The following is a 14,750-nucleotide window of genomic DNA, read 5'->3' as shown; positions in this document are numbered from 1 at the left end:
ATTCTGATATTCATATACATGTATGTATGTATATAAATACAATACTTCAAGCATAAAGGAATATATATGATGTATATATATGCATGTATGTAAATATATATATAATGTTTATTAATATATACATCACGTATGTATTTGGTTGTGGATATACTAGTGTATACATTCTAAACTGAAGGATTATATCTAGTGTATATGTATGTGAATATGTATAAATATATGTGCATAAGTACGTATATAAATATATATCTATACAAGTGTATACGCAGAGCTGTTCTTAAAAGGGTGCTAACCGGGATAAATTTTATTTAGTATTGGTGGCAGTATAAAAAGCCTATGCGCACTACTATTACTAGAGAGAGGGGCGTCACAATTAGGTTGGCCCCGTGCGCAGCAAATCCAAAGGAAAGCCCTGCGTATATATTCATCCTTTGAACTTGGTCGAAGTTACATTATTTGAAAAAAAATTTATTTGTTACATATGATACAAAAATTAAGTTTAAATGATGAGATGAGACTAGTGTCTCCAATTACAGGCCTATCTCCATACTATCATGCTTTTCAAAGTTATTAGAACAAATTATGTATAAAAGATTGTATTACTTTTTAGATTTAAACAATATTCTCTATAGTAAGCAATTTGGGTTTAAAAAGAGCCACTCTACTGATCAGGCTATTGTTCATCTTGTTCATGATATTTTTAAATCATTTAATGAAAATAAATATACATTAGGTGTATTTATTGATCTCAGTAAGGCTTTTGACACTGTCGATCATTACATTTTATTAACAAAAATAGAAAACTATGGTATTAAACATATAAATATTGCGTGGTTTAAAAGCTATTTGTCAAATAGAAAACAATACATTTCTTATAATGAAGGTAAAACAACCAATATGAACATAACATGTGGGGTTCCTCAGGGTTCTATATTAGGGCCACTCCTATTTTCCTTTTTTTTAATGATTTAAGCAAAGTTTGTACTGAACTAGATACAATTTTATTTGCAGATGACACAAATCTATTTTATGCACATAATGATATAAATATTCTGTTTAAGTCAGTAAACAAAGAGCTATTAAATCTTACTGAATGGTTTAATGCAAACAAATTATCTCTAAATGTAACCAAAACAAAATATACTTTTTTCCATCGTTTTCATGACCGAGATAAAATTCCCTTGAAACCTCCAAAACTTTGTATTGCCAATCAGGACATCAAAAGAGAAACCACTTTAAAATTTCTCGGCGTGCTTTTTGATGAAAATGTGACGTGGAGAGATCACATACAATATCTCGAAAATACAATCTCAAGGAACATAGGCCTGCTATGCAGAGCTAAGCCTTTTTTAAATCCAACTTGCTTAAAGCTTTTATATTTCTCGTTCATTCATTGCCATCTTAATTATGCAAATATTGCTTGGTGCAGTACAAATAAAAATAAAATAAAAAACTATTTAATAAACAAAAGCATGCAATCAGAATCATTTCCAATGTGGGCCGTTATACACACTCCCAAGCATTATTTGTTAATTTAAATATAATGAATGTTTATCAATTAAATGTCTATCAAGTTCTTATATTTATGTTCAAAATTAATAAAAATATATCTCCTAAAATATTTTACCCATTATTCAAAATAAATCAGAATAGATATCTCATCAGATTTTCAAATAACAGTTATATTCAACCCAAAAGTTATTTTGCGGCGACCGAATTTTCAATTTCTACTAGAGGGCCGAAATTATGGAATAAAATATTAACTAATGAACTTAAAACAATTTCTATGCTAAATGAGTTTAAGAATAAATAAAAGCAAAAACTACAGATGATCGACGTAGCGCTCAGCTTTTTCTGAAGTTTTAATGAGGTTTGAAAAAATATATATATGTGTATGTATGTATATATATATGTATGTATATATATGTATATATATATATATATATATATATATATATATATATATATATATATATATATATATATATATATATATGTATGTATATATATGTGTATATATATATATATGTGTATATGTATGTATATGTGTATATATGTGTATGTGTATATATGTATGTATATATATATATATATAATTATGGTTTATAAGAATTATTCACATATTTAAAGGTACATGCTGGTGTAAAAGGAAAGCTTCAGGATTATGCGTATTTACTTGCTTGCTTTTTAGTAATATAGTTTCTTTGTACAAATTCTTTTTTTTCTTTTTTTTAATTTTTCTTAATTTTTCTTAACCAACACAAAAACAAAAAGTTAAAGTAGGACTTTAGGACCGATGATTTTTATTCTATTAAGTCTTTAGAAAAACGTTTTATATTATATAGTGTTGCGTTTTTTAATTTTCATTGTCTTATATTTACGGTATAGACTAAGGGGCTTGGTGATAAGACCAATTATGTCTTCTTCTTGCCCCTGCTATTTGTATTTATATTATGCTTTACGACTTTAATAAATTTATATGGCAAAAAAAAAAAAAAATGTAAACTGACCGTAACTTTTGAATCACCTGCAGCAGTTTTTTTCTAAATTAAAATTTCAAAATAAATAAAAAAAATCACGACCATATATCAACGAGTCACACATAACATATATAATAAAAAATCTTAAAATATTGCTATAATGAACTTTTTTTTTTAATTTAACTTTAATAAAAATGTTAAGTAACTCTGAGGAATAAAATTATGCTCAATACAAAATACAAACTTTTATTTATTGACAAAAAGTTATAATAATATATAATATACACGTAATCTCTTACTAAATACTCAGCAATAGCTGTTCTGACCAAAGCTCGATGCAAAAAAGCATTTTTTCTATTTGGAGGGAAAATTTCTGTCATTGTAGTGTTGTCAATCCACATTATTTTCTTGTCGGATGTAAATCCCAAACCTTAAAAAGATAGAGCAATATATACAAGTTCATATTTCTAAATACTGTAATACGATAAAAACAAATAAAATAATGCGTCCTTGTATATATACAACACCCGCACTTATGCCTAATTATTAAGATAGATTAATAAAATACTTACTCTTCAAATACTCGCAGCATTCACTATCATCTAACATAATCTTATCTAGTATTGAACTCATTTTAAAAATATACTTATATCGTAATAATGAAAATTTCAAAAAAATTCTAGAACACCAACAACATTTGTTTTTAGAATCATTTTCCTATTTATTCTCAAGCAATATAATTACTTCCTTCATACTTAGTTTGCTAAATCTATTAGACGTATAGTTATTAGTTTTTTATGAGTTTTTATTGCCAATTAAAACATTCTTTACGATTTATTTTCGTAATGCTTAGCACTGCAACGGACCTTTTATGCTTAACAGCTAAATTTACCATTAAATAAAATTACATTTTTTATAATAGTTATAAATTTTTTTGTAATAAAAACATTAAGTCTAATGTTCTATTTTATTTTGTTATAATTACGCCAAAAAATAGTTGTGACTTCTTAATTAGATCACAAGATACCAACCTCATTACCGTATAGTTTTAAGATGCCACGACTGGTTTTCAGATCTTCAAGTCTCATAGCCAAATAAAGTTTTCAACTTCTATGCCTTAGTTTATTGCAACAAATAATTAATGGAAAGATTCTAGCTTAATTCAAGCCTTAACTACTTTTTAGCACTATATTTTACTTTTACATTATTATTTGATTACTCTCTGGTGCTTAATACACGGGAATGGACGTTTATTAATTTTTGAAACATTTTCCCACCCATTTCTAGCTCATTAGACTCCCCCTCCTTCTATTTTTCAATTTTTACTTGTTGCTAACTTAGATACTATAAGCTGGGTGAATAAGAAAAAAAGTAATTGCTCACAAGCATTTGCCCTGAGTAAAATAAAAAGCTGAGAAAGCAAATGCTCATGGCAAAAGCAGTTGCTCAAAAATACGTGAATAAAGATTTGCTCATAACCAATATATCAATGTTATATATACATATATATATATATGTATATACATATATATATATATATATATATATATATATATATATATATATATATATATATATATATATATATATATATATATATATATATATACATATATATATATATATATATATATATACACACACACACATATATATACTGTTAGTGATCTACCTTGCGGTTGTAACATAATAAAAATACACAATCCTGATCTAGAAAAATGGATAACGTCAGAAAAGGACTGGTTGTAAAAAATTGCCTCAAATTTTATGTAATTTTTTTTTTTTTTATGCATGTTTATTTTACAACTACAAGGTAATTACAAGTAACCAATCACTGATTGGCAGTAAAGATATACAAATTTAAATCATAAATATAAAGTTCGAAATATGCGAGGTAAATAAAAATGTTGTTGCTTACAACTCCGAGACATGAATAAAATAAATACCAATTACAACAATATAATAACGCGTACCTAAAAATAATCCGAGAAGTATATCTCTATATTGCTCCAATTAAAATAAAAAATACAATAAATAAAAATAAATCTGCTGATTTTTTGGAGAAGAGTTTAGATGTTTCACTATAAGTTTATTTACTTATTATTTCAAAATAATATTAGTGTATAAATATGATAAAAACGAAATTTGTGTAAGATTGATGAAAAGAATTACTTATTTGTAGTCATAGGAAGCTCGCAGAAGACTTAAGTCAGTCTTATCATCGAGTACCTTTTTCTTAGACGTTCAATACACATAAAAAATCAGTTGCATACGTGGTATATATGTATGTGTTACATATATACCCTGTTATTAATATTATTTTTTTTATCGATTTGTATTAAAAGTTAAGTTACATTTATTTATTTATTCAAATTTTAAAAAATTCCTTATAGTTGTTTAATTTGATTATTGTAGTTTTTAGCTTTTTTTTCAGAGAGTGTTTAAGTTTAATAGTGATTCGTTTCTGGATACTAATTTGTTAAATAAATAGGGACCACGATATGTAACTGAGAATTTTGAGAGTCTTGTTGTTTCAAAAGGTATCTTAAAGTTGTCTGTTGCTCTTGTATTGTATTTATTTATATTGTTTTTAAAAAAGTGTGTTGTAAAATGTTCTGGAACCAGACTTAGTTTATATTTAAATATGAAAAGTATATTTTGAAAAATATTTATTTGAAATATATTTAGTGCGTTCATTTGTTCCAGTAGGGGTTGAGCATGAGTAAATTTATTTTTGTTGTAGACTAGTCTTGAAGCGTTTTTTTGAAGTAAAGCGGTTGTAATTTAGATTTGTGGGTCCTGCCCCATTGGCATGGAGCCACAAATTATATTGGCATACATGAGATAGCTTTGTATGAATGAAAAGTAGATAAGTTTTAGACTTTTTTGTGACAAAAATGGTCTTGCCTTGTAAAGTAAACCTGTGTTCTTTGATATTTTTGTGTTTATGTAGTTTATGTGAGGTTTCCAGGAGATGTGTTCATCAATTATAACTCCTAAAAACTTTGTATTCAGAGCTCTTTTGATGGTTATATTTTCTATATTAATTGTTGGTAGGTTCAGGGGTATTTTTTTAATTTGTTGATTAGAGTTAAATAGTATATACTAAGTTTTTTCTATATTGAGTGACAGTTTATTTGATTTAAACCATATATTAACTTTTTTTAGTTCAGCGTTTATTTTTTCATAGAGGTCTTCCATTGTCTTTGACGAGTAAAATAAGTTTGTATCGTCGGCAAACATTATAGTTTTAAAGATATTTGGAAGATCGTTTATATAAATAAGAAACAAATGAGGAGCAAGAATGGAACCTTGGGGTACACCACATTTTGTTTTTAGTAAATTTGAGTTGCTTTTTCTATCTATAATAACACACTGTTGTCTGTTATTAAGGTAGTTTTTAAACCAATTTAAAGCTTGATTTTTTATACCATAGTTTTTCATTTTTGTTAGTAAAATCTCATGGTTGACGGTGTCAAATGCCTTTGACAAATCAATAAAGATCCCTAATGTGATTTTTTTTTTAAATGATCTGCTTATCCTATTTGAGAGGTCAAGGATTGCATGCTCAGTTGAGTGTAGCTTTTGAAAACCATATTAACCTTTATTGATAATTTTGTTAGTTTTTAAATATTCATTTAATTTATTATAGATTATTCGTTCTAGAAGTTTTGAGAATACCGAAAGGATAGAGATTGGTCTATAATTGATTAGAGAATTGGTTTCTCCTGATTTATAGATTGGTATAATTTTAGAGATTTTTAGTTTATCAGGTACAATAACTGTTGAAATTGATGAATTAAATATTTGGTAAATTGGATTACGTATCTCCTCAAAAACATCTGACACTACTTTGCAAGAGATATCATCGATTTATGGGGATTTAATTTTAAGTGATTTAATAGCTATTTCAAGTTCGTCTTGATTTATTTCATTGAAATTTAAAGAGCATTGTGAGCCTGTTAAGTAACTTTTAAATGTATTATATAAAATTTTGTGTTTTTTTATTTTTTAAATAGGTTTTTGTATTGCTTGTAGAGGGATAGGTTCGCTTCGCTTCTATTTCTTAAGTATTTTACGTATAGTTTTTGTTTTCGTTTTGAGGATTTTCTTATTTCTTTTGTTATCTATGGACAATTTAAATATTTTCATTTTTAAATAAGTAAATGGCATTACCCATAAAAAACGAAAAAGAAACATTTTATTCAAATGTTTCTTTTAATTGATATTTAAACTATTATTATTTCTGTTTCATTTTTGTCTATATTTTCAATGTTTTATTAACTTACAGCTGAGTACAAAGCTGTCTGTCGTTGAAACTTAAGAGAAATTGAGGTTGTCTAAACATTGTAGTTTAAATTTGAGGAATGTTTTAAGAAACAAATAATTAAAAAAAAAATATGCTTCTATGTTTATGTAAGCTTGTGTTGTATTTATATTTTTAAATGTATGTATGTAAAAATATGTGCAATAAAATATAGAAATTTGACATCTAAAAATTGTTAAAATAATCATTTTTATATTATTGCTTATTATATGTTGCGCTCCAATCTCATTTGACATGAAATATCCTATCTTCTTACCACGGGATTCCGAATTTAATGATTTAGTTATTTATTTTCATCACTCGATAGTAATGCACAATGGAGTAAAAGAAACATTGAACCAACTACCCAGCATGTTTTGGATACCAAAAGCAAGAAATTACATCAAAAAACTTATTCGAAAATGTCACTTTCGCAAACGTTTTGAAGGGCTGCCTTACTCTTACTCCAAAGCAACCCCTTTACCCTTTAGCAGACTTAATGATAACCACGCTTTTAAATTTACAGGTGTGGACTATGCAAGCCCTTTATACATTAAAAATGTATGAGGGCAGCATTGTATATAAAACTTGAACTTTTCTATATACATGTTGTAATACACGCTTTTTTTTTTTTAGATCTGTTTCCTGATTTGTTAGCTGAATCGTGTGTTCGTAATTTACGAAGATTTACAGCAAAACGAGGAGCACCTGTGGAAATTATTTTGGACAACGGCTCACAATTTATCTCTAAAGTCACTCAAGATTTTATCGCATCTTGTGGCGTATCTTGGCATATTCAACCCTGCCGCTGCACCGTGGTGGGAGGATTCTTCGAAAGACTTGTTGCTTTGACAAAACGTTGTCTCCGCAAAGTAATTGCAAATGCACGCCTTACCTACGAACTACTTTAGCTGAAGTTGAAGCTGTCATCAATAATCGCCCAATTACATTTACATATGATAAACCTGAAGACACCCCATCGACGCCTAATCATTTATTATATGGCAGAACATTAAACTTCACGTAGTACGTACGTTGATGATATTTTAAATCACTATTGGAAGCGATGGAGAGAATAAATATGTAACTGAACTGCGAGAATATCATAAGCACTTTAAGAGAAAAGGTACAAACCAAATCTCAATAAACGATGTAGTACTAATACACAATCCGAATATTAAGCAAGCATTATGGAAAACAGGAATAGTTCAGAGACCAATCAAATCATAGGATAAACAGATTGGTGTAGCGGAAGTTAAATACATTAGCAATGGAAAAGAAATTATCATCCAAAGACCTATTAATAAACTATAGCTTTTAGAAGTTTTAAACAGAGCGCCAAATGAAGAAATCATTCAAGTGAAGTTTTGTAACGAAAATGACATAAAACTCTTTATTAGTAATTAGTTGGCCGGGGAATGTTGCGCGCGATTGCGCACGTGTTTAACTCTTTTACGCTTCTTACTTATTCTTGTATACACGAGGTTTATTATTGTATATTCACGTTTGTATTTGTATTATGAGTTTTATTATTGTATATTCACATTGTATATTCATATTATTGTATGTTCACGAACTGCATTTAAGAAACATGTATCTCTTAATATAAAATCCTACTGATTATAATGTATTCAAGAAGATACTACATGGTGAATTGAAATTATAAAATTAGAAAAAGCTTCGAAATAGCATTATATTATTATATTATTAATTAGTAATCTTTGTAAATTTTGCAAAATAAATAAATAAGCAAAGTACAATGGTGAAGCTATTGTATTAAAACAATAAGTCACTTAAAAAAAGGTTGCTAAGGCAAACGTCAAGATGGTGACGTCTGTCTTAGCAACCTTTTAGCAGTGATGCTATCTTCATTACTGATGTATTTATCATGAAGTTAATTAGTTCTATAAAACTTTTCTTAAACAAGTTTTAGTAAAAGTTAACAATAAACACAAACTTATCTAAACATTGACCAAATGATGCTAATTTAATTTGTTGGACTTGTTATTTACCTGTGCAGAAATTTTATTTTCAAAATTGTTTCCTAATGCTATATTAGGTAATAATACTATGGGACCGCTTTAGTATCACTTAAGGAATTTGAGTTTAAAAACCGTTTCCCGAAAGTGAATCTCAGTTGTTTAGTTACAGCAAAGGTGATTACGATTCAATTTCAAACTTTATTGCATCAATCAACTGGAATATTTTATTTCTGTATAAAACTGAGGATCAAATGTTCATTGTACTAATTTCTAACAATTGTACTGATTGCGAATATTTTATCACCAAGATTAATAAAACAAAGAAAAAGTATAATCCTTGGGCTACTCCAAATATTAAAAACCTAATCCGAACGAATAAATCCGCTTTGTATATCAGCTGTTAACTAAATGGAAGAATAATAAACTTTAAATAAACTTTAAACAAAAAGAGCACATAAAAAATAAATATTAATATTCTTCTTAACAATTTTCATTGTTAAAAAACCTAAATGTTAAGTTAACCTAAATGAATTTATAATGACAACTTGGGTTTTTCCATTTAAGTCATTATTAACTTACTAATATAAACCCCGATAAATATTTTTCTATTCACAAAAATCTTTTATAAATTCTGGAATACTGCTCACTCTCTAAAAACAAGCAAATTTTAGTTCGGTCTATAAAAAACGGAAAATAAATTACTTGCTGAAAATTATCGACTTATTTCACTAAACTTCGTTGCCTGCAAAACAGTCAAAATATTGTTAAGAACAAAATTATTAAGCAAATTGACGTTAATAAAATGCCCTCTATATGGTTTTTTTCGCCATAAATTATGCATGACTAATCTAATAGAGACTTTTAAAAATATTTTACCTTCTATAGTATTTCACCGATTTATAGATATAATCTCGATTTCGCCTAAGCGTTGATTCTCTACCTCAAAACAGACTTATGTTCAAATTAAGATATTTCGGAATAAATGGGTATCAAAATTAAAAAAGGTATATTAAATTAATCCTTAAAATGCTCTACCAAAATGCAAAATTTAGGAGTCATTGTTTTACGTAACGCTAAGTGATGCACACATTTTCGAACATTTTCCTCAAAGTCCTTACAAATTCTTGGTATGCAAAAAGACATTCACTTTTATTGATGGAAAAATGGCTCTCAAGTTATGTAAAGTGTTTATTGAACCGTACCATAAATATAGAGTGTCTATTTGGGCTTCTTATTTAAAAACTGACAAAACCTTGACTAAATCTATTTTGCAGCCAAATGAACTTATATGTTTTGTTGGGTAAGTGTAAAACCGGTAAGCTTATGGGTTAAGAGAAATTTTCCGCATTTTTTCTCCACATTTGATTGCAATAAACACAGCAATAAACCTTGATAATAAGCTCAAACCTAAAATTCATGCCTATTTTACTGAATATAGCATAAATAACAAAATAGCTATTAATTTTGCCTCAAAAATGTCATGCCCGTTTCTAAATTGCCAAAGATAGTTACCGCCAGTTTACAATAAACATGAAAACAGATGCGCTCAATTATTTCCCGCAATAAATTATGCTTAATTCTAAATTGTATAGCCAATTTAGTCTGCGCGGATTTCGAGCGACGGAGGATAATAAAAATCTGGATGTTGTACGTTATTAGTCTGTCTTGTCAAAATAAGGATATGTAAAAAGTAACTTGACAAAAAGGAAAAAAAACAACAGATTTTTGTAGCATGTTTTTCACAGTATAACAAAACTATCGTTTATAAGATTTCTACAAAAATATTCTTAAACCAACGAAGGGCGCATTGCCTCCAGCCCCCTCCCCCCCACTCTAGGCTCGAAATTTTTTCTAATACATCAATTAATTATTATTTAAAAAACCGTCCGTTTGATAAAGATCTTAAATCGCAATGATATCATACATAATAAGAATTTTATGCCTGCACTGTGTTTACACTGATTTTGTCGTGGTGATAATACTCATAACGTCTGTTCACAAAAAATCCGGAATGAAAAATTGTTCTTAATTGAATACAAAATTAATCGATTTTTGACAAAAATTTTAACTAAAATGAGTGACTGGACATTGTTAACTATTTTATAACCGAAAGTGGTCCTAAATCAGCGGCTTTTCGAACTTTAGTTTTGACTGAATCCATTAGGTTGAAAAAGTAGTCTGGATCAAACTCTTTCAACTTTAATCGAATTCTATTCTTAAGGTGGTCAAGATTTTTCGCAGTAAATCCATTTCCATAAACTTTTGCTTTTAAATGTGCCTAAAAATTTTCAATTGGCCTTAACTGCGGTACATTTGGGGGGTTATCTTTAGCGTCGACAAAGTTAATACCTAAAGTGTTGTAAGTTTCTAATGTGCGTTTTGCATAATGACATCTCGCTCCGTCAGGCCAAAATAAAATTTTCATGTTTTCATGCTTGGAATTTATAAATGGAAGAAGTCTTTTTGTAATACATTCTTTAGAATAAGTTTTTGCATCTAGTGCACAGTTTTTTACAGCAAAATAAGGCGATGAATGACCAAAACGACTGATTGTAATCCAAACGAGAACTTTCTCGTCAAACTTTTTTTGAAGTTGAATTTAATGTTAGGATCAGTTTGAGAACTATCCTTTGTATAGTAGCCAGAGTTTTGTGAACAATTTGCACCATTTACACAGAAATAAGATTCATCGTCCATGATGATTTCAAACTCATTTGATGGCTTGAAAAAAGTTTTTGAAAGTTACAATAAGTTTTTCTTTTGTTTAATTTCTTGCTTTTCTGTTGTTTTTGGTGCATTTTTTCTTTTGGTATACTTTAGTCCATGCATACTTAATAATCTATTTACGTATGAAACGCTTATCTTATATTTTAGTGCCAATTTTCTTTGCGAAATCCCGATTCTCTCTTCTGCTCTTGCAATCATGGACTCTCTCTTTTCTGGTGTAATTTTAAAAGGTTTTCTGCCGCAACCAATTTTTATATTCATTGGTAAATTATTTTCAGACCTTTTAATTATGTCATAAATTGTAGATTTAGCGATTCCCATTTTCTTAAAATGATCCACTGTAAATTTCTTTCCACTGTTTATGTTTTGTTTATAAAAATTTCCAATCACATTTCTAACATCGTTTTCTTTTAGATGCTCCATGTTTATTTGAATTAATTATTTAAACTCAATTTTGCCACAAAATGAAACTGTTGTTGTTGACCGATTAAATTTAAAAATTTCGAATCGAAAATTCGAAATTTAGAACAATTTGTGTACATTTGAAATCAGTCCGGATTTTTTGTGAACAGACGTTAGTACCACTGAAACCACAGTACCACTGAACCACAGTAATATTTGTGGCTTTTCACTGAACCACAGTAATAATGTTTAAATCTCGAGAGAACAGAGCTACTTTCGAGTCCTTAATACAAGGGTGGGATAAACGGTGTGGTGATAATTTTAGTCAATATCTTATAAAAATAATATTTTTTTTTAGTTTTGAGATAATTTTTTGTCGATAACAAGTAAAAAAAAATAAACGGGGCCGGGGTCTTAATAAGCTTAGGATGGGTGGCAATGTTTCCAAAAATTAATAAACGTCCCCCTCGCCTTTGTATTAAGAACTCGAGAGTAGTATCATATAATCTGTGGTATTACCAATTAACTTATACTAAATATTTAGCCATGATATAAAGTAGGTAGTGATAATGACTAAATGTAAATTGTATTATTATTTATTACAAAACTTTATTATATTTTGCATTTTGTTTTGAGTTTATATTTAATTTTAATAAAAGCTTATTAATGTTAATATAAGTAAATGAAATGCGAAAAATGAAATTACTAATGAAATTTCTCCGAATTCGAGTAAATCAAATGTCGATATCAAAAAACTATCAAATTTCCCAGACCTACCTCAGTGTCTAAAAGCAATTTAAGATCAGAGTAGTTAACTACCTATTGTAAGTACATCAATGAATGTGTGTAATGAACTTACTACCAACATTGGTTACTTTGTACTAAAAAAGGAAACAGTATCAAATTCAAATAAAATTACTGATACTATGAAATATAAATTGATAGAGATGACTAATAATCCTAGCGATAATTTTGTCTACCCGTTTTCGGTACACATAAAAAAAAGTAAAGAAGAAAAGAGATTCCTAAAACGATTGCACTTTGAAAAACATAAGTGGCTTACTTATTCTGAAAAAGAACGGATTGTTTTGTAAATACTGCGCGTTATTTTCTGATAAAGGTGGAAAAGAAAAGGCTACGCCGTTATATAGCTATACAAGTCCTTAATCATTTTACTAAGTTGTTCACAAATGCATGCATATTTTTTCATTTTTTCTATTACTTGCTAATATTGGCATAAAACATATTTTGAAAACATGGTTAAGACCGAGAATTGGCCAAAATCGATTAATGAGTTTGGCTTTGCTGCATGTTCACAGGCATATCCTGTGAACATGCAGCAAATTATATCCATAAATTATATCCATTTATGATATAATCGACAAATTTTCTAAAATGAAAAAAAGAAATATTGTTATTTTATACAAGCTTTGTTATTTAAGTATTTGACTATCAACCTTATGTTGGTATATGTTTTGTATACATATACATACACACACACACACACACACACACACACACACACACACACACACACACACACACACACACACACACACACACACACACACACACACACACACACACACACACACAGATATATATATATATATATATATCAAATTGAATTAAATTAAATAAATATTTAATTTAATTCAATTTGATACTTTTATTTTTATATATTTACGCGTAACAAACGCGTAACAGAAACAAAGCTATAGGTAATCGACTGTAAATAATTTTTAGTTAGTATAGAAGAAAAATTCGTTTCGAATTGGTCTCAACTCAAATACGCCCTTGGTAACATATATACATGGATTAAAATGTGACTGTAAGTTGAAAAAAACAGAAATCTTTTCAGACTGCTTAAAACGGAGTTACCAACAGTGATATGTACATTTATGTTATTTAAATAAAAAAAATATTGTTATATCGTGGTCGTGTAACCTAATTTAAAAAACTGACAAGGATACACACAACAAAAAACACGACAAAAACTCCATTAAAATACAATGCTCTTTTAGATTATAAAACAAGATCATAAGATATTACAAAAACATTAACAATTTCGTATTACAGTTAAAATGGAGAAAGGCAAATTTTTTATTTCTGACAAATTCACGTAAAACAATTATACGAAAAAATACAAATATAAAGCTTGTGCTAAGATTTAACTTAGGATATAAGTTTATGAGATTTTAAATTCTTTGTAAAGCAAACAAAACATTGCAAAAAAGAATTTTATCAAAATTTTTTTTTATAATTCCATTTGTAAACTAAGTAGTAAAAAGACTTTTGACAGAAATTTTTACTTTAAAAATCTCCATAAAAAACGAAGAATAGTTAAAAAAGAGAATAGTTAAAAACCTAACAATACATATTACCAAGGGTAAAAAAAGTGCAGCGGGGTGGCGTACGCTATTTTAAACAAGTTTAAAAAATCTTGCAAAAAGCGTACGCCTCACCGCTGCGTTTTTTTAAACCTTACATATTACAACAAAATATTAAGATTCTGAAAAAGAAGTAAGCCCTGCTTAAGACGAAACTATGTTTTAACAATTTCTAGCATGTCATAAACAATGTAAGAGTTGCTAAGTAACAAATAACTCAAAAAAATAAAAGACAGAACACAGAACAAAAGAAAGTTATATAAAAATAAAACAAAAAATTAAAAACAAAACATTGGGGAAAACAAACTTAAAAATTAAAAAAAATTAAAATTTTATACTGGTCACAAAACTATATTGTTTACTTTATCATATCGTTAGACGAATACTAGGAGGCCGTATGTCCTCATTTTGTGTTTTTTCTGTTTATTATTATTATTAATCAATATTCAACAATCAATGAGGTGTG

This window comes from Hydra vulgaris, chromosome 01, assembly GCF_038396675.1.
Source record: "Hydra vulgaris chromosome 01, alternate assembly HydraT2T_AEP".
Lineage (NCBI taxonomy): Eukaryota > Metazoa > Cnidaria > Hydrozoa > Anthoathecata > Hydridae > Hydra > Hydra vulgaris.
The sequence above is the reverse complement of the archived record's forward strand: the minus strand, read 5'-3'. Positions refer to the sequence as shown.